This window comes from Ovis canadensis, chromosome 4 (genome assembly GCF_042477335.2).
Source record: "Ovis canadensis isolate MfBH-ARS-UI-01 breed Bighorn chromosome 4, ARS-UI_OviCan_v2, whole genome shotgun sequence".
In the NCBI taxonomy this organism is placed as follows: Eukaryota; Metazoa; Chordata; class Mammalia; order Artiodactyla; family Bovidae; genus Ovis; species Ovis canadensis.
In genome coordinates this window covers 39,145,500-39,171,692 of record NC_091248.1, presented here as the reverse complement: position 1 = coordinate 39,171,692, position 26,193 = coordinate 39,145,500, and the positions used below count along the sequence as shown (strand labels likewise).

Sequence of the window (26,193 nt, the reverse complement as noted above, 5' to 3'; positions counted from 1 at the left end):
TTTTAGGAAGTTAACACAGTGTGATCAGTGGTTTGATTGACCTTTATTGGTAAGAGATTGTTTGTTTGTTTGTTTGTTTGTTTTCAAGAAAGTGCTCAGCCTGAGAGACGACTTGTTGTAAATACTCATCTGCAGATAAAAGTCAGATCCCTGTTCTACCCAAAGCCATTCTTACTGTGGCCACTTTAAACATTTTGCATTTGTTTGCCATGAAAAGGCTCTATATTAAACAGTTGACCCTTGCACAGTACAAGTTTGAATTGCATTGGACCACTTATATGTGAGTTTTTTCAGTAGTACCTGCTACAGTACTACACAATGGTTGAATGTTCAGATTGGAAGGAACCATGGATACAAAGGGCCAACTATAAATTATACACAGATTTTCAACTACTGGGGAGGTCAGTGCCCCTAACCCCTGCATCTTCAAGGGTCATCTGTAATTATAACTATCAAATTTTACTTTATATATGTGCATGCAGTATTTATTTTATAAAAATAAATTTGCAATATTACATTTCTTAAGTAGGTAAATTTTACTTCCTTTTAATGTTGAAACTAATTATATCAAAGAAACATAAACTATAATATTTTAACAAAATGTTAAAGCCATTTAATATAAAGATTTGAAATTATTTTAAAAGTTTAATCAAAAATAAACAGAACAACTGATAAATACATATTGTTTTAGTATTTATTAATATAGTTTCAAATAAGTGGGCTAGAAGTGGCTGTATAGGTGGTGTTTGGCACTGTAACATTTATATATGTTCTCATGTATTTTTAGTTTCACAATTATGAAAGTGTATATATCTTTTAAAGTGAAAAGTAGGAAACTACTATTAAATATTTTAAATGTTCTCTTTATAAAACAAAATAGAGGTAATTGATAACTAAATTATTGATATGTTTAAATCTAATGACAGTTTTCATTGATATTTAGCATATATGTATTTATTTTTCAAACTGACTCAGCCTCAACTGAATAACTAAATACAGTATTCTCAAACTGTAACAGTATGATGTTTTACATTGCATACAAGTAGAATTGGAGATTCATCTATATTCTGTAAAATATATTAAAAATTTACAAAACCAGAAGTCATAATTAGCTTTTTTCTTCTGTCCCTTCTATTTAGCAGGTTTCCCAGCAGTTCCTTTGGCAGCTAAGGATATAAAAGCTGTATTTAGGCACAGTGGAAAAATATTGTGTCCTCTTGATGTCTGCATGGGTGTGGTGGGTTGAATTGCTGTTTAGAAATACTCCTTCCTTCCGCTTAGCTTCCACAGGAGGAATTTATGTCCACTTCTTGACTTTGGGATTCATCACAAAACCTCCTTTGGCCAACAGAGCAACTCGGAAGTGGCAGGGCACTGCTGAGATAAGACCTTAGAGACCTTTCATGTTGCTGCTTGCTTTTTCCCACTTCTGACACCACCGTGAGATGCACATCCTCAGCTTGGCCTGCTGCCTCCAAAAGAAAACAAGAGCCTGGATCACCTGACTTCCAGCTAGGCATCAAATGGATGAAAAAGCCCACCTGAGACTGGCAGGGCCTCCAGCAGACAGGTGAACTCAAAAAACATCTATGGGCTTTTTTCTTTTTGTTTTGCTATTACTGAGTTTTGAATCTTTTTACTGAGCACCCACCGTAAGCAAGGAAAGGGAATCTGTGGTAGTGTGTGGTACATTTAATCTCAAACGCCTAGAATCTATCTGGAGACACACATTTTGCTAAAGGAGATAGTTTATAAGGAGACCTGTTGGTTAGGGCAATGATCCCAAAGTCTTAGAAGGTTCTCTGGATGCCTCCTTCCCTGTTAGTTGTTACTAAAGGAGAAAATCAGACCTGAATATTATAGAAAAGTTTTCAGAAGAAGTTAAACTTTCTTGAGTCTAAAATGATATTGATTATAGAAATAGCTAACATTTGTTGAATGAATTACTGTGTTCCAGAAACTATTCTTAGTGCTTTTTCATATGCATAACTTTTTCTTTATAATAACTTCATGTCCTCAGTAGCATACCAGTCTCCATTTAAAAGACGAAGAAACCAAGGTATGTACGTTTTTAATAACTGTAAGTAACAGAGTCACTCAAGCACCAGGTGCAAGGATTGAGATTCAGATTTGATTATCTAACTTTGGAGTTTTTATTCCTAAGCATGATTCTATATAGTATAATAAAACATACTATTTTTCCCATGGAAAGGCATATTTAAAAAAAAAAATTTATTGTAGTATAGTTGATTTACAGTGTTGTGTTAGTTTCTACTGTTTGGCAAAGCGAATCAGTTTCACATATACAAATATCCACTCTTTTAATTTTTTTATTCTTTTCTCATATAGTTTATTACAGCATACTGAGTAGAGTTCCCTGTGCTCCATAGCAGGTTCTTATTAAGGAAGTTAGTGTTAGTCGCTCAGTCACTCATAAAAAGAACAAAATAACGTCCACAACTCTGTGTGTGTGTGTATATGTATGTGTGTCTGTGTGTGTGAAGGAAAATGGCAACCCACTACAGTATCCTTGCCTGGAAAATCCCATGGATAGAGGAGCCTGGTGGGCTACAGTCCATGAGGTCGCAAAGAGTTGGGCACGACTGAGCAGCTAACACATACATACACACACCACATCATTTCCATTCCTCTTTTGTTGAACATTTAGGTTGATTCCATGTCCTAGCTATTGTAAATAATGCTGCAGTCAATATTGGGGTGCGTCCATCTTTTCCAGTTATGATTTTCTTCAGGTACATGCCCAGGTGTCAGAGGACATTTAAGGAATCCAGTATGTTGCACTTTTCTTCCTTTGTGTGCCATTTCTCAAGGATTCTCTGTTCCTTATCAGTTCCTATTCCAGGAATGAGTAGAGCTGCACGCAGCTCTCAGGAGTAAGATCATGAGAAACAGTATCTGCTTGGATTCCTTTCTGTAACTCCCTTCAGTGACTCTTTTCAGCGTCAGTGACCTTGTATGTATTAGACTATCCATATTGTGGCTATTGATAAAATTTCATCCTGTGTAATAGCTGAGTAATCATCTTACTAAAGATACATAAGCCTGCATTTCTGCTAATAAAGCACCCTTGCTCCATCAGAGTTTGGGTCCCCGTGTCTGTCTTTCTTTCTTTCTCTCTCTCTCTCTTTCACTTTCTTATCATTGACTCCAGATTGGCAGGTTCTGGTCCATTAAAGGACCCCAACACCCAGGAGTGGGGTTGCTAGGTCATATGGTATTTCTATTTTTAGTATTTAAAAGAACCTCCATACCATTCTCCATTGCAGCTATACTAATTTACATTCCCACCAACAGTACAGGAGGTTTCCCTTTTCTCCACATCATCTCTAGCATTTATTGTTCATAGGTATTTTTATGATGGACATTCTGACCAGTGTGAGGTGATACCTCATTGTGGTTTTGACTGCACTTCTCTAATAATTAGTGATGTTGAGTGTCTTTTTGGCCATCTGTATGTCTTCTTTGGAGAAATGTCTGTTTAGGTCTTCTGCCCATTTTTTGATTGGGTTGGTTGTTTTTGATATTAAGCTTCATGAACTGTTTGTATATTTTGGAGGTTAATCCCTTGTTGGTCATATAATTTGCAAATATTTTCTCCCAATCTGAGGGTTGTCTTTGTCTTTTTGTTTATGGTTTCCTTTGTTGTGCAAAAGCTTTTAAGTTTAATTGGATTCCATATGCTTATTTTCTTTTTATTTTCAGTACTCTAGGAGGTAGATCAAAAAAGACCTTACAGTGATTTATGTCAAAATACAGCTCTGTGTACCTGTCCATCCCAAACTCCTAATCGATCCCTCTCCCCCATCTTTAGCCTTGGTAACCTTGAGTTTGTTCTCTTAAATCTGTGAGTCTGTAAAACATACTATTTTAAGATCCCTTAAAGACTGACTCTCAAAAATGGGAATCTCGATTTTTTTTTTAATAGCAAGAGGAAGAAAATGGGTAAAGTCCATTACCTTTGAGTGTTGCTGTACTCTTCCTTCCCTTTGGCCATTGCCACTCCACACAGACAATATTTTAGAACATCCTTGGGTTTGTATGTGCCAGTAAACCTACAAAGACCGATCCATTGTTGTTTTTCAGTCGCTCAGTTGTGTCTGGCTCTTTGCGACCCCATGAACTAAACTCCACTAAACTCCTCTGTCCATGGGATTTCACAGGCAAGAATATTGGAGTGGGTTGCTGTTTCCTTCTCCAGGAGATCTTGCTGACCTAGGGATCAAACCCACATCTCCTGCATTGGCAGGTGAATTCTTTACCGCTGAGCCACCAGGGAAGCCGAAGACTGATACACACATAAAAATTTTTATCACTCACAGAGATGGCAGTCTTTGAGCTCTGAAGTTGTTGGGATTTCCTCAAGCATTGAATGATCAGACATACCTGGATAACAAAAGTGTAACATAGAAAAGAGGAAATACTGCCTTGATGAACTAGAGTTGCATTGCAGATATTTGTGCCTCAACAAGACCTAAAAAGAGAAGTTGAAATCCATTCATTATCTTTGCAAGAGAAAGGACGGTCTAGAGGACATCTAGGCAGAAGAAAGGAGGAAGTCTTCTCTTGTTATGAGACTGTCCCGAGTGTTCTCAGTGTTTGCTTGATGGGGAAATTTGGGGATGAATGGTGTCAGCATGATGAGCTTGACCTAAACAGAGCCAAGTAACTTTTCTCTTCCAATCTGAAATATTAGAATCTTTGATTTCTAAAAAGATCCTCATTATTTGAAAGTTGCTAAGAGAGTAAATCTTGAAAGCAATTACCCCAAGAAAAACAATTATAATTTTGTATGGTAACAGATGACCACTAGACCTAGTATGTCAATCATTTTGTACACCTTATACTAATATAATTTCACATGTCAATCATACTTCACTTTAAAAAATTAATAATGTTATTCAAAGAAGTCCCACTTTGATTCACCAGCAAAGAGTGGGCTGAACCCCATGTTTGAAATAGCCTTTATAAACGCTGTCCATATTTCTTAGCTGTGATTTGCTCTTTCCTGGTATTATTGTAAATTGAATAATTCATTACACAATTATGATTTTTCCTATTCTTCAATGGTATCCAAAAACAGATATAGTGTCTCCTCAGCCTGAAGTTCTGTTCTCTTAAACATTCAAATAACCAGCTTTTTCTTTTTTTTTTTTGCTCATCAGTCTAATAATTATTTCCTTTAAAAGTAATTTCTTTCATCAATCACATTTCTGATTTTTGCCTCTTCATTAGAATTTAAGTTATATAAAAAAAGGAACTTTTCATCTTTGTATACCTTCTAGTGACTGTCTACAATGGTATTTGGCACAAAATATGTGTTTGACATTATTTGGTGAATGGATAAATATTCTGAGCTTCTATTTTTTAGCGTGTGGAGTTAAAATCTGAATTTTGCAGTTGATGAAATACATTAATCAGCTTATCTTGCTCAGTAAATACTGATTAGGTAAATGAAATGTTGTTGTTGAGTCGCTAAGTTATGTCTGACTCTTTGCAACCCAAACCCGACTGCAGCACAGCAGGTTTCCCTCTTTCACATCTCCTGGAGCTTCCTCAAACTCATGTCCATTGAGTCGATGATGCCATTCAACTATCTCACCCTCTGTCATCTCCTTCTCCTCCTGCCATTAATCTTTCCTAGCATCAGGATCTTTTCCAATGAGTTGGCTCTTCACATCAGGTAGCCAAAGTATTAGAGCTTCAGCTTCAGCATCAGCCCTTCCAATGAATATTCAGGGTTGATTTTCTTTAGAATTGTCTGGTTTGATGTCTTTACTGCCCAAGGGACTCTGAAGAGTCCTCCAGCACTACAATTCGAAAGCATCAATTCTTTCACGCTCAGTTTTCTTTATGGTCCTGCTCTCCCGTCTGTACATGAAATACTACAAATGGTACTTACTTTGAAGCTTGAGAAAGGATTCTGACAACTACGTGTGATGATACTGGATTGCTAGGATTTAAAAAGTAAATAATATTGTGCAGGATTTTATCACGAGTCCTTAAATAACTCTAAAGAGCTTATTTTCTTCACTCTTAAGCCTTTATTAAAACCTACATTATGTCCACCACATAAAAGATTCATATCTAAATTTGAACCGGACGAAACACAAGATCTGACTTTAACACATTAGTGTGTATGAAGAAAAAAAATAGGTTTTCTGTTGCTAATGAAAGTAATATAGAATTAAAATAAGTAGTTGGATTTTTTTTTAAAGTCTCTACAGCTGAAATACATTATGCAAGTTGTCTCTACTTAGCGAAGATGCTACCAAATAATCTCAATACTTGTTATTAGAAAAACATCTGGGTCTATTTAGCAGCATAGATGAAGGCTGGATTGTCTAATGCATTTTTTTCTTTGTTTAACCTTGATTAATCCTTGTAGGGTCTCTGTAAGGTGGTTTGTATCAACCTTGTGGTATGACAATCCCAAAAATATCAATACAGAGATTAAGGGCTCCTGATCACCCAGCACACTAGAAGCCAAACACAGTTTAAAAATTCAGAATTTCTAATTCTGTTTTGGACACTTTTTCAGGGAACTGGATCACAACTAGGAGGGATTGTTCCATACTTGAGGTTTTAAAAAAAGCCGATGGAGATCTATGTCCAGAATTCTACCTGGATGCATTCCCTCATTTTCCATTTTGCACGATCGCAGTTAAGCCAGAGGCCAAAGCTGCCACAAGACAATCGTAGTGATCTTTTTGACCTGAGCGGAAACGTGATTTGAGATTCCACACGGAGGCCAGTTTTGTAAGAATTTCCACCAGTCTTTGGACTGTAATAATTGGGTCATTTGGATAAGGTTTGGCAGGCGTGTGGTAGGTTAGCTGAGCGAGGTTTCTGGAGCTCAGCCGTTGGGCACCATCCATTTTGTTCTTTGTTCTGCCTCTTTCTAAAGCGGGCTACTGAAATTGGTTGGTTGGTTGCATGTCAGCTTTTTCTTTCCTTTTCTGTTTTTATTCCTTTTCTATCCTGTACATCTGAGCCCTTAATTTAACTGAAAGCAAGCTCTTCAGTCTAAGAGGATAACAAAACACCCCTTTGAGGAGGAGGAAATAGATGATAAAATCTGTGTGTTACTAATTTTTTTCTGTAGTTTGGAGGAATTCTTTTTCCGTCCTGTGTGTGTGTTTTTAAGACCCTGTTAAGTTCATAGTTCCTTTTGCTTTTCTTGTTTGAATAGAAAATCATTCTCTTTAATCCCACCTGAGTTTTAAAAAATGTATTATTGAACTGCCCAGTTCAGGAATTCAGTGGCCTGTTTTACTGAATGGAGGTATGTATGACCTGATAGTAAAAGAATGCTATTCAAAGACATTTCCTTTTCTTTGTTTCTTGGATCTGTTACTGTTCACATAGATCTGGAAAAATGCCAAAATATGTAAACAAATTAAGAGCTTTAGGATCCCAGTGGGAATATCCGTAAATTCTACCATAAATCAGGAATTTAAGATTAAGTGCACTATGCTATAATAAGATTGCAGAAAGAAGCAACTCAAGACCAGATATTCTTGGCTCTGGTTTAGGAATCTTAAAGGATATTAAAAGATTTGGATAAATTATGGCATTATGTATAGTATTACTTCTTCCCAAACCTATTTGTGTTGCCTCAATGGAACTTTATTTTTATTTTACTTTTAACTGTTGCTTAATATCAAACAAACCTTCAACGCTGAAGCCACTGTTTTTTTTATACTTTTTTAGCATCCATAATATATGTAGCATTAATTATTTATCTTTATAATTAATACAGTTAATGACTCTCTTCACACATCCGTGAATAAAACAGAGTTAGATTGGGGATTTTCCCATTGGAGCGCTTTTGATACACACTCTTCTCCTCTTGCAATTCTTTATCTTAGTGTATGAATTGCAAATTGTGGTCTTTTCAATTTTTTTGACCCAGAGTTAAAACTTCAGCATAAACTTTCATCTTAATTCCACCATATGATAGCTTTATTAATATCTTCTTGTGTGCATGTATGTAGAGAAAGAATGAGAATGCAGTAAAAGAGAAGAGATATATATATATATATCCATATATATATATATATATATATAGAGAGAGAGAGAGAGAGAGATTCTTATGTCAATGCTTTCTTAAAACAGTTCTGAGCAATTGCATTGTGAGCTTACTTTTTATATGCACATAAAAGGAGAACTTGTAGAGATTAGGTGTTACAGATTTAGCAAAGTTTATCTTAAACTGAGATAATAGAGAATATACATATTTGTACATAATAAAAAATATTTATTTGTAATTATACACAATTAGCAATACTCCTTGGCAATGCAGATTCAACACAATCTTCAAGCGATTGCATAACTTTAATATGGGTGACTTAACTAGCCAGTGATGTGAAAATGATTTTACATGCTTGTTTTTCCCTAAACCTGGATTATTAATACATGAACCCACATGGTTTCTGTAAGAAACTAACCTGACTCACAGTATCCTCCCCAGCAATTTTGTGCATGCTCTAGACTAAGTATCTTAGTTTCTTTTACCCTTTATTTTTCATCTTGTCACCATGCTGTTATTACCTTCATGAGAAAACCACTCTCCTGGGCATAGCTGTTTGTAGTCTGAACAATCCCTGTGGAGGGACTGTCCTTGAATACAGGATATCAGTCTTAAATGCTCATCCAGCTCACTCAGAGAGCCTGAGCCACTACTGGAATCAGTGAAGATTATTGGATGTTTCGGTCCAGTTACTCCTGGACAAGAGAGCAAGACGTGTCCACTGCATCCCCACCCAAAGGACTTGAACGTGAAAGTGTTAGTCACTCAGTTGTCTCCTGATCTTTGTGACCCCCTGGACTGTAGCCCGCAGGCTCCTCTGTCCATGGAGTTCTTCAGGCAAGAGTACTGGAGTTAATAGCCGTTCCCTTCTCCAGCAGATCTCCCTGACCCAGGGATCAAACCTAGGTCTCCTGCATTGCAGGCAGGTTCTTTACCATCTAAGTCTCCAGGGAAGCCCATCCAAAGGACCTAGCTTATTTCTTATTCTACAGTTAGGCACTCCCCAGAATGGGTGATAGTACCGTCATCCATTCTCTTCAAGAGAAATGCTCCGTGTCTAAGTTGCTGTTAAACACAAAACAGTGTGAGTACTGATAACATTTCCCAAGGTCTGGATTTTGCAGTCTTAGCCATGATCAACTTATAACACTCTAAAAAAGCTTCCCCCCCCCCCCCAAATATCTCATATCTACCTGGGAGAAATATTTTGTGAGACTTGAATAAATTATGCAGTTTTCAGAAATAACGTAAGTATGGGCAAAGTATGTAAAGGAAAGACTGCCTCTTTTCCTTCTTTATTATCATAAAAGAGTATCTTGGAGACCAACTAGTTATCCCATAACAATTACCATTGAATGTGTTTACTCTTTGCCAGGTAAAATTTGCATATCTGATGTAAGTTTCTTGAGCTTTTCCCTTTTTCTCAGAAGAGCCTGAGGCCCCTAAGGTCACATAGCTCCTGAGTGGCCCAGGCAGTGCTGCAATCCTGTATCTGTTACTTCCCCACTACATAGCTGCTCATCAATAGGATCTAAACATTATCCTAAATAACCACAAACAATGACTAGTAATAGACATGGTGATGAAAATATTTAGAATCTACTTATTCAATTGTGTATTTTTGTTTTAATTCTCATTCTACTGTGGGCTTTCTGCCATCTGGCAGAGTTAGCCATTAGCAGCAGATGTGGGTCTCCTAGTATTAAGACGAGAACTTTAACACAGCAGACCACATCCTGCTCCCTGGTTATCGAGCATCTCTTACGCTCAGAGCCTCTAGGTCCTCTGGAAATTCTGCAAGGAGATAGGCAGGTTCTAGAAAGAGAAACCTGGAGAAGGAAATGGTAACCCACTCCAGTACACTTGCCTGGAAAATCCCATGGACATAGGAGCCTGGTAGGCTACAGTCCCTGGGGTCGCAAAGAGTTGAACACAATTGAGTGACTTCACTTTCACTTTCAGAAAGAGAAAAGGCAGGATAACTATTCTCTGTGGCACTTTTGCTGGAAAGATGAGAAACAGATGAAAATTGTGACAAAATGGAAAGTGGCATGATGAAAGTGAATTTAGTGGTGTCATTAGGTAACGATGGGGATTTAGAGGAGAGAACCTCTGGAAATTTGAGTCAGAGGATCCTCTGTCTCGTTATGGCTTCAAGATTTCACTTCGGCCCCTAACAAATCATTTCCCTAAAGTTTCTTACAGAGCAGCAAAATCTGTTTGGATATCCACATGTCAAGTTCACTTACTAGTTACATTTTATATTGAAATATTTTCTTTATATACCTCTGTTCACTGTTAAGATGTAATCTCCTTGTCTATATTGTACAGACTCTAGATTCATCCACTTACAATGAATGACCCATTTTTCTTCCTTTTTATGGCCGAGTAATACTCCACTGTGTATATGTTCCACGTATTCTGTATCTATTCATCTTTTGATGAACATTTAGGTTGCTTCCATGTTCTGGCTGTTGTAAATAGTGCTGCAATGAACATTGGGGTGCATGTGTCTTTTGGAATTATGGTTTTGTCTCAGGTATTATGCCCAATAGTGGGATTGCTGGGTCATATGGTCATACAGAGTGAAATAAGTCAGAAAGAGAAAAAACAAATATCATATAATAACACATACATATGGAATCTATAAAACTGGTACTGGTCAATCTATTTGCAGGGCAGGAATAGTCTCAGACCTCAAAATGGACCTCAGCACAGTTACAGAGAGAGTAACATTGACATATTTACACACTACCATGTGTAGAAATTATAGCTAGTGAGAAGTTGCTGTATAGCACAGGGAGCTCAACTTGGTGCTCAGTGATGACCTAGAGCATGAGATGGGAATCGGGGGGAATAGGGAGGCTCAAGCAGGGGGGGATGTGTGTATACATATAGCTGATGCATGCTGTTGTATGGTTGAAACTAACACAGCATTGTAAAGCAATTATATACCAATTAAACATTTTTTAAAAGATGTACTCTCCTTGGGGTTAAGCATTAAATTTTAGCTCTCTGATTAACTCTAACTTCTATTAAATGTGATGGTAATCTGCTAAGGCCCCTTTCAGGTACAGAAGTTAATTACTGTCTGGTAGCAGTAGCAACAATCCTTTAGTTGAACCTTTATTTGTTGGGATATAAATTGTTGAGAAATTTTCAGCCTGGTTTATCAAGAGAGAATATATAAATCAAAAATCCAAGAATCCATTGAACCATCTGTAATGTGATGGAATCTCAATTTGTAAATACACATGTCCAGAAATATCTTTAAAAAAACTCACCCCTGATTTCAATCCCCAATCCTGTGGGGCTAGAATAAAAGTCAATCTCTGGCATTGTTCAGGCTCCTTTTTCATCAGGGATGTACAAAGAACCTGGTGGGTCTCAAAAAGCATCAGAATTGCTCATGTAGTCCTCAGCCATCCATCCCCTCTGTCCGTCAGGGACCAACAATCAGGAATAGAAACAAGACCAGGACTCTGCACCTTTTATTTTAAATGTTGATTTGATTTGGGGATATAGTAGTCCATGGGCTTCCCTGGTGGCAGTCGGTAAAGAATCTACCTGCAATGCAAGAGACCGAATCCACCTGCAATGCAAGAGACCTAGATTTGATCCCTGGGTCAGGAAGATTTCCTGGAGGAGGGCATGGCAACCCACTCTAGTATTCTTGCCTGGAGAATCCCCATGGACAGAGGAGCCTGGTGGGCTACAGTCCATGAGGTCACAAAGAGTCAGACACCACTGAGAGAGCACACAGTAGTCCATGCCTATTTCATTTATTTGTATGTGTGTGTGTGTGTGTGTGTGTGTGTGTGTGGCTTCAGTATATAATGGAAGTGTATATATATCACTGTTACTCTCCATATATATTATTGCTTTCCAGGTGGTGCTAGTGGTAAAGAACCTGCCTGACAATGCAGGAGACAGAAGAGATGTGGGTTTGATCCCTGGGTCAAGAAAATCCCCTGGAGAAGGAAATGGCAACCCACTCCAGTTGTCTTGCCTCGAGAATCCCATGGACAGAGGAGCCTGGTGGGCTACAGTCCCTTGGGTTGCAAAGAGTCAGACTTGACTGAAGTAACTTAGCGCAGTACAGTATATATACATACATACATACATACATTCATATATACATTCTTTTTAAAATACTGTTTTCCATCATGGTTTATCACAAGATATTGAAGAGTTCCTTGTGCTATACAGTAGGACTTTGTTGTTTATCCACTCCACAGACACTCGTTTACATCTGCTAACCTCAGCCTCCCACACCGTCCCTCCACTAACCCCCAGTTCCTAGGAAATCACAGTTCTGCTCACTATGTCCCCGAGTCTGTTCTGTCTTGTACATTGGTGCATCTGTGTCATATTTTAGATTCTACATAAAGTGACGTCATATGGTATTTGTCTTTTTCTTTCTGACTTAACTCACTTGATGTGATCATTTCTGGTCGCATTCACGTTGCTGCAAATGGTATCATTTCACTTCATTCTTTTCATGGCTGACTGGAGAAGGAAATGGCAGCCCACTCCAGTGTTCTTGCCTGGAGAATCCCAGGGACGGGGAAACCTGGTGGGCTGCCGTCTATGGGGTCGCACAGAGTCGAACACGACTGATGCGACTTAGCAGCAGCAGCAGCTCCTGCATTGCATTGTATTGCAGGCAGATTCTTTACCACTGAGCCACCAGGGAACACTACTTTGAGGACACGAAGTGTAGATGACTGTTCAGTTCAGTTCAGGTCAGTCGCTCAATCATGTCTGACTGTTTGCGACCCCATGAATTGCAGCACGCCAGGCCTCCCTGTCCATCACCATTTCCTGGAGTTCCCTCAGACTCAGGTCCATCAAGTCGGTGATGCCATCCAGCCATCTCATCCTCTCTCGTCCCCTTTTCCTCCTGCCCCCAATCCCTTGCAGCATCAAAGTCTTTTCCAATGAATCAACTCTTCGCATGAGGTGGCCAAAATACTGGAGTTTCAGCTTTAGCATCATTCCTTCCAAAGAACAACCAGGACTGATCTCCTTTAGGATGGACTGGTTGGATCTCCTTGCAGTCCAAGGGACTCTCAAGAGTCTTCTCCAACACCACAGATTGAAAAGCATCAATTCTTCGGCGCTCGGCTTTCTTTACAGTCCAACTCTCACGTCCATACATGACCACTGGAAAAAACAGCCTTGACTAGATGGACCTTAGTCGGCAAAGTAATGTCTCTGCTTTTGAATATGCTATATAGATTGGTCATAACTTTTCTTCCAAGGAGTAAACGTCTTTTAATTTCATGGCTGCAATCACCATCTGCAGTGATTTTGGAGCCCAAAAAAATAAAGTCTGACACCGTTTCCACTGTTTCCCCATCTATTTCCCATGAAGTGATGGGACCAGATGCCATGATCTTTGTTTTCTTAATGTTCAGCTTTAAGCCAAGCTTTTCACTCTCCTCTTTCACTTTCATCAAGAGGCTTTTTAGTTCCTCTTCACTTTCTGCCTTAAGGGTGGTGTCATCTGCATATCTGAGGTTATTGACATGTCTGTTACTACTACTTAAAGGAGACTTCTCCCACACCCAGCTCGCTTGCTCCCCTGCCCCATCCTGACCCCAATCCAGGACAGACAGTTTTGCTGTATAGTCGGACGTGACTGACGCGACAGCAGCAGCAGTGATGCATTGTATATATATGCACCATGTCGTCTTTGTCCATTCGTCTGTTGATAGACATTTAGTTGTCTCCATTCCTTGGCTAGTGTGAGTAGCGCTGTATGAACTTTGGGTGGGTGTATCTTTATGAATTCTTGTTTTGTCTGGGTATCTGCCCAGGAATGGAGGTGCTATATCCTATAGTAATGCTGCTTTTAGTTTTCTGCAGCACCCCATACTGTCTTCCATAGTGGCTGCACCCAACTTTTATTTCCAGCAACAGCATAGGAGGATTCTCTCTTCTCCGCACCCGCTCCAACATTTGTTATTTGTAGGTCTTTTAATGATGGCCGTTCTGACCAGTGTTAGGTGATACCACATTGTCATTTTGATTTTCATTTCTCCAATAATGATTGATGCTGAGAATCTTTTCATATGCCTATTGGCCATTTGTTTGTCTTTGGAGTAATGTCTATTTAGATCTTCTGCCAATTTTTTGATAGGGTGTTTTTTTTTTTTTTGTCATTGTTGAGTTGTATGAGCTGTTTGTATATTTTGGAAGTTAAGCCCTTGCCTGTCACTTCATTTGCAAATATTTTCTGCCATTCTATATGTTGTCTTTTCATTTTGTTTATGGTTTCCTTTGCTGTGCAATAGCTTGTAAGTATGATTAAGTCCCATTTGTTTCTTTATGTTTGTATTTCTGTTGCCTTGGGACTGTAGGTCTCTGGATTCTCGAGTCCCATCATCCTCTTTCTTGACCTTCAGGCCGCTCTCTTATTCTCTTTTTGCCTCAAAGGCCCTTCCTCTTTTCCCTTACCCAGGGATCATTAGTAAATCTAATGGAGTTTGGCTTTTACACCAGAACAAGCAGCACTTGTGATTTTAGGCTCTTCCCAATTTTCTCCCTTCTATAATCCCTGTGGCAACAAACTGTAGATCCGGCTACTGGCTCTGAATATAGGGGTGAGGAAAAAGCACAAAGAGCAAAACAAAAATTAATTACACGAGTAATCCAAGCTTCTACACATTAAATATTAAATGAGGATGTTGGTGAATGCTATGCATTTCAGTGCAGTTTTCTGGTAATGTCCCAAACCCCTCCCCAACAACATCACATGGGCTTTGGTCGTATCTTTAATTGCCTTCTGAGCAACATTTTTATATTTGGATATCTTACTATTTATATTTAGTTACATTAAACTTAATCAAAACCTGAGGTTATACTTTCTCCCCAAATTTGACTTGTTGCCCAAGTTCATATCTTGTCAGTGTTACCAGAACTTGCTGCTCTTTACCTTTTGAAGTTGTGCCCCCTTTTATTTAAACTTGTTCCCTGTGTCACTGCCTGTCTCGTAACTGTCCATCAAACTGAGCCTTTCTTCTTCATTTCTCCTGCCATCACTTTAGTTTATGCCCTCATCACCGTGAGGCACTCACCTTATATGCCACCCATGCCAGCAAACCACTTACTGTTTCCTGACCACGCTCTGCTTTTTTGTCTTATGCTTTTGAACATGCTGTTGCTGCCTGATGGCCTCTGTTGTTACATGTTTTACGCATGTTTATTTCTTCTACATCTATGCTTCTGTCATATAAGCTATTATATATCTCCTATTATAGAACTTATAGTATCTTACCACCTTAAGAATAGAGAGTATCCTATACATATCTCTGTTTTCTTTGAATTTTGGCGATTAAATGTGGGTAACAAGTATAAAATAATTTTATTTTTTAAAAATGTCAGTTACTCAGTTTTTTCCAACTTTTTGCAACCCCATGTTCAGTAACCCACCAGGCACCTCTACCCATGGGATTCTCCAGGCAAGAGTACAAGAGTGGGTTGCCATGCCCTTCTCCAGGGGATCTTCCTGGCTCAGGGATCGAACGCATGTGTCTTAATTCCCCTGCATTGGCAGGCAGGTTCTTTACTGCTAGTGCCACATAAAGAATTTAGGCAAGCTTAAACTGAATGGGCCTCCCAAATTTTCTTTCCTTTTGTCAGCCATAAATATAAGGCCTTCTCATCTGCCTTCCTGACCCACACTCTATAGTAGCTCTCTCCCTGCTTCTCCAGCAAGTATATCCACCATTTGTCTGCTCTGGCCTGGCATCTTAGTACACCTTACTATTGCAGTCAGGATCTGCTCTAGTTTACCTTTTACTTCAGTCTTTTCCTCAGGGTTATGAAGAATTCAAATAAGCGCTTGCGATCTTTTTTACTCATCTGCTGCTTTAATGGAAGCTAAGCTCCACCTGGTGGTAGAATTTGATTCCTTGTTTGGACTGCGGTGCATGCAATGAGATCAGTTCAGTGGGGGGAATAATTTGTACACATTTTTATGAATGCAAATATACATTATTACATATGTATGTGAGTGTCTGTTTTGCAGGGTTTCCTCTGTCACAGAAGTTATGAAATATGCTTGTTCTTTATTTTATTGACAGTTTGAACATGGCATTCAGGATTTGGGAGCTTCCCAGGTGGCTCAGTAATAAAGAATCTGTCTGCTAACACAAGAGTGGAAAGAGATGCGGGTACAGTCCCTGAGTTGGGACGGTCCCCTGGTTGAGGAAATGGCAAACCACTCCAGAATTCTTGCTTGGGTAATACTGTGAACAGAGGAGTCCGGCAGGCTATAGTCCATATGACTGTAAAGAGTCGGACATGCCTGAGCCACTGAGCACACATTCAGCATTTGATTATTATAAATATTTTGTGATATTCAGACTCTTAGCAATGACCAGAATGATCTTGTTGTGCTCATCACAAACCAAATATTTTCCCCCACCGCTGTCTGATACCAAAATTGTTTCTTGAAAGGACTTGCTTTATATTTTAGTAGTAAAGAAAGTATATTTAAAGGCCTTTATGATTCATAGAAAATTATAAAAATAAAATGGAGAGGTGTTTGAAAGTATGAATTCCAGTGATATTTTAAAGCAGGATAGTCTAGCCCTCTACTCCATACAAAAGTATGTTCCCGTCTCTCACAAGCAGGAGCAGTGTCAAGTTTACCCTTTATGTTGAGTGGTGTTTTGTAGCATTTAACTTTAGAAAGACCAGAAAATGAGCCAGAATTTACACATTGGAAGCCCTGTAGCTGCATTAAACACACAGATGTGTTTTTTCATGCTTCTGCTAAAATATGAAATAGTCGCCTCTATTTGAAAATTGGAAAATTTTATTATAAAAATGCAGCTGTCTAGAGATGAGGGGTCTTTTATCACAAATCTAGTGATCTCAGTCCAAGCAGTAAACACCCTTTTTAGATGGAGTGCACATACTAATTTTCCATAAGCTTCAGTTCAGTTCAGTCGCTCAGTTGTGTCTGACTCTGCGAATCCATGAATCGCAGCCTGCCAGGCCTCCCTGTCCATCACCAACTGCCGGAGTTTACTCAGACTCACGTTCATTGAGTCAGTGATGCCATCCAGCCATCTTATCCTCTGTCGGCCCCTTCTCCTCCTGCCCCCAATCCCTCCCAGCATCAGAGTCTTTTCCAGTGAGTCAACTCTTCCCATGAGGTGGCCAAAGTACTGGAGTTTCAGCTTTAGCATCATTCCTTCCAAAGAAATCCCAGGGCTGATCTCCTTCAGAATGGACTAGTTGGATCTCCTTGCAGTCCAAGGGACTCTCAAGAGTCTTCTCCAATACCACAGTTCAACAGCATCAATTCTTCGGCGCTCAGCTTTCTTTATAGTCCAACTCTCACATCCATACATGACTACTGGAAAAACCATAGCCTCGACTAGATGGACCTTTGTTGGCAAAGTAATGTCTCTGCTTTTGAATATGCTATCTAGGTTGGTCATAACTTTCCTTCCAAGGAGTAAGCGTCTTTTCATTTCATGGCTGCAGTCACCATCTGCAGTGATTTTAGAGCCCCCAAAAATAAAGTCTGACACTGTTTCCACTGTTTCCCCATCTATTTCCCATGAAGTGATGGGACCAGATGCCATGATCTTCACTTTCTGAATGTTGAGCTTTAAGCCAACTTTTTCACTCTCCTCTTTCACTTTCATCAAGAGGCTTTTTAGTTCCTCTTCACTTTCTGCCTTAAGGGTGGTATCATCTGCATATCTGAGGGTATTGATATTTTTCCTGGCAATCTTGATTTCAGCTGTGCTTCTTCCAGCCCAGCTGGAATGTTGTACTCATGATGTACTCTGCATATAAGTTAAATAAGCAGGGTGACAATATAAAGCCTTGACATACTCCTTTTCCTATTTGGAACCAGTCTGTTGTTCCATGTCTAGTTCTAACTGTTGCTTCCTGACCTGCATACAGGTTTCTCAAGAGGCAGGTCAGGTGCTTCACTACTCCTTAATGTATCACATTCTGCCTCCTTTTTTTTTTTTTTTTAATTGCCTGGCTTCTGTAGGCATGGGTATTTATGACTACTGGCATTCCTTCATCTTTGATGCCTATCTGAGAAATTCATATTCTAGGTGAATTCACCTTCATTTTTGAAGGTGAAAATGAAGAAAGATCAATAACCATCAAAAAAGTGAAAGAAACAACCCAAACAAACGATGTAAAATTGCTTTCTCTGGAATTTTGCAGAGTACCCCACTGGTAACATCAGTGTACTCCCAACAGTATCATATTTAAGGAAAAGGTCCCTGGTGGCTCGATGGTAAAGAACCCAGCTGGCAGTGCAGGAGACTTGGGTTGGATCCCTGGATTGGGAAGATCCCCTGGAGAAGAAAATGGCAACCCACACCCGTATTCTTGCCTGGGAAATCCCATGGACAGAGAAGCCTGGAAGGCTACAGTCCATGCGGTCGCAAAGAGTTGGACACTACTTAAACAGCAACAGCACTTTTCCTAACTACAGGCTGAGAAGCTTCAAAGGTTTCATTTTCCTTCAACTGTAAACCCCTGGATTGAAAAATATCTGAAGTTATACATATTTAATTTTTGCTTTGAGAATATTTTAGTTGTTAGGCTAAAATCTAGGCACCTACATAAATATATTTGCTTTCTCCACCCAATCAACCACTTCCCGAACAGTGAATATTATGCTAAGCTGGTGTTGCCCAGCCTTCCTAACTGGTCCCTGTCTAATGAACCACTTTCATCCTCCTACACTTTTGCGATTTGCATTTTGCATCTCCCTTTAAAAGGATGCCTCTTCTTATGGTTAGTAGTGACCATGTTTTGACTTTCCTCACCAGTTGTGGTGGGTTGGCAGAATAACAGCCCCCTGCTAAGATATCTCTATCCTAACCCCATAACCTATAAACACATCATATTACATGGTAGAGGACGATTAGGATTGAAGATGAAATTAAGACTGCTTGTCAGCTGACCTTAAATAGATCACCCTGGGTGAATTTAGTCAGCTCTTATATTTTAAGGACTATCATCATTATCATGATGGTAGTTTTTACAAGTGGAAATAGCCGCCAGGAGGAGCGTCATAGATGTGTGACTACAAAAGAGTGATCAGGATGACGCAACACTGCTGGCTTTGAAAAGAAGGGGCCACAGATCGAGGCATGCTGATGTCCTTTAGAAGCTAAAAGGTAACGAAACAGATTTGCCTCTAGAAACGCAGCCTGGCCACACTGTAACTGTAGACCCTTATGTCTATCCTACAAAATTGTTAAGATGATATGTTTGGGCTGCTTTTAGCCACCCCGTTTAGGGTAATTTCTTATAACAAGAATGAAAAACTAGCAAGCCAGCAAAGATGATTTATTTGAAGTTTGCTCTCTGAAGCTTTTGTTATTTAAAAAAATTTTTTTGAGAGAAATTATACCAAAGCATAACTTTTGGATCAATGCACAACTCTTCCTGGTTTCTTCTTCTCCCTTGTCTTGAGAATCACTGTTTTAACCCCTTCCTTCCCCCATAGCAGAGAGAGAGGTCATGGGGTCATCGGTAAAGAACTGTGCTTCTACAGTGTGTCAGGGAGGCAGGGGGTGGCGGATAGGAGACCCCTGGCTGAAGAGCTAACACAAAGTAGAAGGCAGCAAAAAAACAAACAAAAAAGCTCAGCCTTCATTTTTCCCCAAGATTTCCTTAGTCTCTGCACCATAGAATATATAGTTTCTAAAATGACACTTGGACAAATTCTTAATAAAAGTGATTTTGCCATAGTTTGTCTAAGATGCAGGAAGGCTACACTGTAGAGGAGTCTTGGATTATGATCAATTTGGCCACACTCTTGGCTGTTTCTTCTGAGATGCGTGATGTTTGTTAGGAAGATTTTTTTTCTCTTGTTTTTGAATCAGAAAACCGCTGAACCATTTCACAGTCCACAAAGACTGATGCTGCATAAATTTTTCCATGAAATGACAGCACAATAAGAACCTGTCTTGGCCTATATATTGTTATTGACAGGCACTTACACGTACACGTAACTAGAATTCATTGTCACGTATCAACCTGAAAACAAAACTTTCTCACATAAGCTTATACATTTTCATGATGCTGTTTTCCAGAAATTTTAACAAACTCAAATTAGTAAGGACCAGACTAATTTCACTTATTGTCTTGGTATTCGTGCCATTGAACCTAATACATTATATATAGTAGCTGCTCAATATACAGATGGTTGGATACATCCATCTTTGCAATATATTGGCACCTTCTCTAATTTAGCCACAAGAAAGATACCAAACCGTTGATTTGTTGTCTCAGTTTTACTCTGGGCTTCTCAGAGTGTAATTTCTCCAAGCTCAAGGTGATCCTAGAATATAAAGATAAGTATTTTTCAATATGGCCTCTAAATGTTAGGCAGCATTATTCAAAGAAACCAAATATCTTTCACACACAGAAGGGAAATTGAATCAAGAGATGGCATGACAGCCTTCAAAAGGCAATATATAAGAAACTTGTAAAGGGTTGTGCATGATTGCCCCCAAAGTTGTTGATATCTTAGCGCCTACCTCCCCCATCCCCACTCCTTTATAAGGGTGTGTGAAGAAGTGTCTTTAGTCCCTCATGTTAAGATTCTTATACTTCTACGTCTGTACAGAAAATCATCTGGGGATCTTGTTAAATACCAGCATGTTGCTTATCATCGACTCAATGGACATGAGTTTGAGTAAGCTCCGGGATTTGGTGATGGACAGGGAAGCCTGGCGTGCTGCAGTCCGTGGGGTCGGAAAGAGTCGGACACGACTGAGCGACTGAACTGAACTGTTGTTTATCATACAGCATCCCTGAAAGTGAAAGTGAAGTCGCTCAGTCGTGTCCGACTCTGCGACCCCATGGACTGTAGCCTATCAGGCTCCTCTGTCCATGGGATTTTCCAGGCAAGAGTGCTGGAGTGGATTGCCATTTCCTTCTCCAGGGGATCTTCCCAACCCAGGTATCGAACCCGGGTCTCCCGCATTGCAGGCAGACGCTTTACCGTCTGAGCCACCAGGGAAGCCCTAGAAATTCAAATTGGATAGGCCTTGGGTTGCACCATAGAAATTGTTTTGTAAAAACTGTATACATGCATTGGTGACATCACAGGCCAGGCTGAGAAATGTTGCTTAGCTTGTTTGATGTGTTTATATTGTTGTTCACTTGTACAAACACCATTGTGTGTTCAAGCATTTCAACCTACAAAGAAAACCACTGCTCTCCAGTTGTCCATATCGCCACATCTGTCTGCCTCACACCTGCCCCCTCCCCAGTTGTGTGATGATTTTACAGTCACGCTTCCCCCCTGCCCCAAACCTAGGGTAGATACAATTACAATTACAAGTGTTATGGTAGACAAAGTCCTGTAATTCTCTTCTAGGGTAGGTGGCACCATGCTTCTGAAGAGGGCTGAGCTTCCTTTTCTGCGGCTTCGTGGATCTGGGCTAGATAAGTATGTGTCTTCCGTATTCCCGTCTCTTTAAATGTGTCTCTTCCCTCCATCCACAGTGCCCTGTCTCCAAGGTTTTCCTCACCATGACACAGCTTAAGGGCTGTCCTAAACCTCCCGTCTCTCCACACCTTTCCTCTGACCACAAGAACACTTCTCTCAGCAGCAGATAATCTGAAAGGCAAGTAAATCTGTCAGTTGGTACACATGGGAATTAGTAAGTATCGGCGCACGCCAGCGTTAAACCCAGGACATCTCAGGGCTAGTGAGCGTGGCCGCAGCGTCTCCTCAGCTGTAGGTTTCGTGCTAGCGCAAGGGGGCAAAAGGCGGAGGGATTTTCTGTTCAAAGGGCATTAACACAATGGTGTGACTTTCAGTGTGAAGCCTTCTAAACCAGGAGAATGGAGGGTGCACGGTAGGTACACCTGGTCCCTGTACTGAGGCTAAGTTCTGCTGCTTTGTTCAGATGTTTTTGCTTCACCGTTTGGACAGTTAAGAGCCTTGAGATCTTCTGGCTTCACACAGGGTTCCTCTGCTACTGTAGACTGGTGAAAAATAATCAGTTGCACTAGTTCTTCCACACCATAGAAATTAATAATGTAGTTTCAACATTTTAAAATTCAAATTAACAAATATTTATTGGGCGTCTTTGTCTCCATAAACTCTTTGCTATTTGGTACAACACTCAGTTATGGATATGATGGGCAATGGCATTATATGATGGCAAATAAAGCAATGATTTCATGTTTGTAATTTTATGGATGGTTAATAGTGCATTCTTAATTTGTTAACCCTGCCTAGGACAATATATGTGTCAAATAGCTTTTTAATGCTATTATGTTACCCTTGTTCAGTGGCAACTCCTAGGGTGAGATATTTTGTGAATTTATGATGGGAAAATTGGAAAAGGGAGTAACTCTTACAGTTTCTTCAAGATGTCTCAAAGTGCATGATGCAAAGATTGGAATCTGCTCTGATACAAAGGTAACTTGCTAGCAATAGTTATCCCAAGATAGAAACAGTAGCTTTCTTGAGGGAATGAAACAGGTCAGACATGATCTGGGTGCCTCTGAGGTTCCTGTATCACAGGCATGGTTGACAATAATGTGCAAAGACCCTTTCCGCTGAGGAGCAGGCAAACCCTGAAGCTCACAGTGCACTGGAGTGTGTAAGGAGATAGCTGAATTTTCCCTTTAAAAAAATGCCCACCACACCAGGCTCCTCTGTCCATGGGATTTCCCAGGCGAGGAGTCGGTTGCCATTTTCTTCTCCAACACTAGAGGGAGTATAAGATCATAAATATTTCAGTTGTTGCCTTCTGGTAAACTATCAGCAAAGCAAGATTCAAGTGCAAATATCTAGAATCTGTTTAATACTTTAAAAAATGTTTTTCTAACTAAAATATTACACAACATTTTGATAAGCAAGGAAAATTTTCTTCATAAATAATTAGTGCAGTATATAGTATCTAACAGTAATATTTTTGTTTGCGTAGGAAAAGAATTCACAATTTTAAATGACTGGTGAAAATAGAATCCAGATCACTTCTTTGTGGTTATCAGTGTAAAACATCTTGGTTCTACCTGGAGTAGAACATTCTGTTAGGCCTGTTATTGTTGTTTTATTTGCCATGGATATAATTCCATATTTTTCTTGTAGTCTATTACTTTGTGTTATAGCTTTCCCAGACATTTAAGGTAAAATGTTTTGCTGGACAGTTGACATGATTACACAGTATCAGAATCAAATGTTTCATTCTTAAAGAATGAAGAAACCTGCCTGTCTTAGAAAAATTAGAAATGTCTGTTTTGCAGTGATAACAGCACGTTCATTCTCATTCTAGTATAGACGGCTTTGCATTTAGCTCTTTTTTTCATATTTCTGTTTAAATTTTTTCAAATTTCTGTAAATAACTTAAAATATTAAATTTTTGCATTAGCCTCCAAGTTCTGTTTTAGATTGGACTTTACATGTTTGAATATTTGAAGATAAAAAGTTTAAAAATATTTATTTTGAAACACTAACCATTAAAATATCAAAAGTTCCAAAGTAAAATATGTATGAAAAATTGAGATATTAGCCTTTTATTGGTAAAATATATTCTAAACTAGAATTTACATAATCTTCTTCAAGAAGAAAGATGCACACGTATATTTCAAATATATTTTAGTTTCTTAGCGTCTTGAAATGCATTTTTAACAGATTTTTTTAAAAAATCATCTTACTGTCAGCATCACTGGTCACAAAAATTTAGTTTTCCTAACTTCTCTAGTTCATTGAAAAATGTTACTTCTGTTTAAAATGAGAGTCTTCTTTTTCTTTTCCATTGCAATTAAAAAACAAACAAATGCTGGCAAGTGATATGTCAGTGTGGAAACAGTCACTTTGACTCTGCGTGGCCTTCTAATAAGTGACTTGGGGTAGGGGTGACTTCTTGATATGCTGTTTTGCTTCTTTCTTCCGTCTACTTCTGCTTGCCTGGATGATGCTGTGCTCGGTCAGCTCCTCTATCACTCTATATGTGGATAAAACCAATATCCAACCTTCCTCAAAAGCCAGCCTTATTTGTTAAACTTTTGTTTTATTTACACTTAGAAAAATTTAGTAAGACATTAGTACGTACTTGTAAACAACCAAAAGTGTAATATGTAAATAACTGATACTGAAGGACACATATTAAAAGGCAATTTTTTTCCTTCTCAGGTTTTGTTATCCCTCTGGTGCAATTTAAATCTTATTTTCCAGCACATGCAAACCAGTATGTGTATATGTGTGTGTGTGCTTATGTATTTTTATACACGTGTATTTCTATTGCCTTTTTTTAAACAAAACAGAATCATATGAAAAATATTCTTCTGTGACCACCTTTTTATTCTTTTTTACTAACAATGTATTTTTAAGATATTCCTGTGTCAGTACTTATGGAATTACTTTTTTATAATAGCATAAAAACCTGTATTTTATTTAGACTCTAGTTTCCCATTGACATTTAAATTGTCTCCAGTATCGTGTTATATCAAATAGTGCTGCAATGCAGGAATTTGAATATTGTCTTTAGAATCGTGGCATTTTCTACGTTTTTGTAGTTAAAACGCTATAGATACTGAAAACATGGCTAGCTAATTATTTACATTTTATTCGTGGCTTAGTTTCACAAGGCTTTTGAGACGTCTTTTACATTGCTCTGTGTCTCTAAAGGATGTTTACTTTTATCAACAAAACACGTTGATTGCCAACAATCAGATTTCAGAACAAAAAATGCTAATTTATCTGAGTATTTCTTCACTAGAAAGTGAAAGAACATTTATTTTGATAATTCAGGTGGAAAGCTTAAGATTGGAGTTAAAAAAAAAAAATCCTGTCAGGGGATTAGTAAAATTTGTGTGACTTTAGATCAGGTTGATCATATATGAGATAAACTACTGGATGTTAATAATGTTGTTGTTAATAGCAGGAATTGAGTTGTGAGGTAAAAATGACTTCAGCACCCACTTTAGAGTACTCTGTAGTAATTAAAAGCAACAAACTAGATGTACAGGAAATAACATGAATATATTGTGAGAACACTGGGTGGAATGAAGACAATAATTTTAAAAATGAACCAAATTTTTTATAAATCAATAACCTTGATAGATTATTAGGTTATAAATCAATGCACTTCATATTAAAATATACACAAAACATTATTATACAAGAATTCCTAGGAGTTCAAGGTATCAAATATGTTAACCTGGTTCTAAAAGGAAAAGTGAAATGGGGTTGGGGAATAGACATAAAGCACAATCATCTAAAACTCAAAGAATAAGTAATGAGATTGTGCTTTCATGATTTTTTGGTTACCGAAGTCCCTTTTTGTTGAAATGAGTGGTTTATTTCCCATGAACATTTCCTAAATTGACTTGTTCTTCGAATGTTGTTTTCCTTTGAACTTGCCAGTTCCTAGAATGGGCAGAAAAGACTCAATACTAATATTCCTCAAATTCAGTGATGGAAATTAGTGTCTAGCTACCCCTCTGTGGCTGGATATGATGGTGTATTTCAGAAATAACTATAATTAGGGGTCACTGTTCAAGGTGGTTAAATTGCTTGAAAAATGAGAGCTACATGACTGTATAGAAGCTTTCTTATAAGGTGACCCCAAAGTAGGGGCACCAAATCAGCCCAGGTACCTAGCTGTTTGAACCCTCCATCCAGACTATCTGAGATGTTCCAGGAGCTGAGAGTGGGTAGAATTGCCCAAGAGGCCAGGTCCAATCTTGAGAGAATTATAAAAACAAAAGGCTAAAGCTTACAAGGCACTTCCCTATGTGCCAGGCCAGCTCTCAGCACCTTAGGTATGGTAACCACCCAGTCTTCACAACAAAGCTGCTGGGGAAGGTGAAACGGTCAGCACCACCTGTCTAGTGCAGTGGGTTCCAGCGGGCTTGCAGAAGCAGTGAGGAAATAAATCCGAAGGTAGGGGAGGAAGGCCTGGAGAGGTGAGGATAGACGGCTACGTCTGGAAGAAGGGGCTGGGAGAAGTCCCCAGGAGTGGAGGCCGGGAGGGTTATGTGTATTCCGTGCTTGGGCTCTGGCCTCACTGGGTGGAGGCAGGGGATGGGGGCTTCCCAGGCCACGTGTGTAACAGGCAGAGTTTAGTCGTCTTCATCCCTGGAGCCTCCGAGCGGAGTTCAGAAAAATAAGGTCG

General features: G+C 39.0%; 1 long non-coding RNA gene across 9 annotated transcripts in view; it reads left to right on the top strand.

Annotated features, from left to right (window-relative positions):
* The first annotated feature begins 440 nt into the window (after positions 1-440).
* The window catches only part of LOC138439182 (uncharacterized), a 73,440-nt gene continuing 47,687 nt past the window's right edge, over positions 441-26,193 (top strand). For 5 of the 9 annotated variants that reach the window (XR_011256594.1, XR_011256595.1, XR_011256593.1 and 2 more), the window contains exon 1: positions 441-1,570. This is a non-coding gene — a long non-coding RNA (uncharacterized lncRNA). The remainder of the gene's footprint in view (positions 1,571-26,193) is intronic. The other 4 variants (XR_011256598.1, XR_011256603.1, XR_011256605.1 and 1 more) reach the window with 3 other exon arrangements.